Below are 2,219 nucleotides of genomic sequence, written 5' to 3'. Positions count from 1 at the left end.
TTGACCTTTTTCCCCTTACTGCTTTTAAAATTCTTTCTTTGTTTAGTGCATTTGGTGTTTTTATTATTGTGTGTCGGGAAGAATTTCTTTTCTGGTCCAGTCTATTTGGAGTTCTGTAGGCTTCTTGTATGTTCACGGGCATCTCTTTCTTTAGGTTAGGGAAGTTTTCTTCTATAATTCTGTTGAAGATATTTGCTGGCCCATCAAATTGGGAGTCTTCACTCTCTTCTATAACTATTATCTTTAGTTTTGGTCTTCTCATTGCATCCTGGATTTCCTGGATAAAACTGAGAATTGTTAACAGAGGAATCTTGAATGGGCAAGAATCACTTAAAGAAATGTTCAGTGTACTTAGTTATCAGGGAACTGCAAAACAAAATGACCCTGAGATTCCATTTTATACCCATCAGAATGGCTAAGATGAAAAACTCAAATAGACCCTTTATATAAAGGGATAAGAAAGATTACATATATTCTCTATAGTCACATGACAGTAGTGGTAAAGCTGGGTTGGAAATCCATTTCTTCTGACTACATGTGAAGCTCTTACTTTTCATATTCAGTAAGACAGAATAGTCAGCATCTTGGTACTTACACTCCTGTGTCTCCCACCCTGTTTCTTTCTGTCCTCCTCTATCTCGTTTTTCTTTCGCATCAAAGATTGAACAGTTAAGGATTGTGTTGGATGTTACTTCCAGGAAATCTTGGATTTTTTCTTCTTTTAGGAGGGTGTGTGTGTCTGTGTGTGTGTGTGTATACTGAGACTGGCCCCATGGAGTTTTATATTTTCTGTCTTTATCATATCTCAGAGCTCTTAGATGTTGTGGTAATGCTCATTTATTTTCTTATTGGTGTTTGGGTACAGTGTACTCAACCTTGCTCTCCCTACCTGATCGCTGTCTGCTTGGATGAGTTGACTGGTAAAGCTTTGCATGGGGTTTTTGTTGAGTGTTTTATTTTCAACATTTTATTTCTTTCCTCTTAAAATTTCAATTTCCTTGCTGAAATTTTCTTTCTGTTGTTTATTATTTTTTCCATACTGATAACTTTCTTATCTGTGCAGTTCCCTTTTTCTCCATAATACTTTCTGGGTCCTGGATTCAATTAATTGTATTTGTTTTTATCCATTGCTCATTACGTGTAGCTTTGCAGTTTGTGGGCAGGGCAGATTTTCTCAGTCCTCCTGAGAGTACTTAGCTCATGTACCTCTGGGATTAGCACTATTCCAGCTGGAACATTTCCTGATTCTGTTGTGAGTATGGGAAGCAACCACAGCACTGATCTGTACATGCAGAAAACATGTCTTGACATATTCAAGACCATCTATGTATTAGTCATCTTCTGGCTTCTGTCAGATAGGCTGTTTTAGTTGCTTTTCTATTGTTTGTGACAAAACACTATGACCAAGGCAAACTTATAGAAGAAAGAATTTATTTGGGGTTTGCAGTTTTAGAGAGTTAGAGTACATGACCATCATTTAGAGAGCATGACAGTCAGTCACAGCAGTAGAGCAGTAGCTGAAAGCTTAGATCTGAAAGCTTACATCTTGACTCATAAGCACAGGGAATAGTCTGCATTTAGAAACTTCAGCATCCACTCCCAGTGACATACTTCCTCTAAGAAGGCCACACCCCTCTAATCCTTACTAAAACTGTTCCACCAGTTGAGGGACATCTGGGTTGTTTCCAGTTTCTGGCTATTATAATTAAGGCTGCTATGAACATAGTAGAGAGCATGTGTCCTTATTACATGTTGGATCATCTTCTGGGTATATGCCCAGGAGTGGTATAGCTGGGTCCTTATGGAGTTCTATCCAGCTATTAAAAACCATGAATTTATGAAATTCTTGGGGAAATGAATGGATCTGGAGAATATCATCCTGAGTGAAGTAACCCAATCACAAAAGAACACACATGGTATGCACTCTCTGATAAGTGGATATTAGCCCAGAAGATCGGAATACACAAAGTACAAACCACAGACCATAAGAAATTCAAGAAGAAGGAAGACCAAATTGTGGATACTTCATTCCTTCTTAAAAGGGGGAACAAAATATCCATAGAAGGAGTTGTAGAGACTAACTATGAAGCAGAGACTAAAGGAAGGACAATTCAGACATTGTTCCACCTGGAAATCCTTCCCATATTCAAACATCAAATCTAGACACTATTGTGGATGCCAGCAAGTTCTGGATGACAGGAGCCTGATATAGCTGTCTC

General features: G+C 38.3%; 1 protein-coding gene across 1 annotated transcript in view; it reads left to right on the top strand.

The window, feature by feature from the left end:
- Positions 1-2,219, top strand: part of LOC116094893 — a 71,116-nt gene that overhangs the window by 68,045 nt on the left and 852 nt on the right.

This window comes from Mastomys coucha, unplaced genomic scaffold (genome assembly GCF_008632895.1).
Source record: "Mastomys coucha isolate ucsf_1 unplaced genomic scaffold, UCSF_Mcou_1 pScaffold17, whole genome shotgun sequence".
In the NCBI taxonomy this organism is placed as follows: Eukaryota; Metazoa; Chordata; class Mammalia; order Rodentia; family Muridae; genus Mastomys; species Mastomys coucha.
This window is presented reverse-complemented; position numbering and strand designations above follow the sequence as displayed.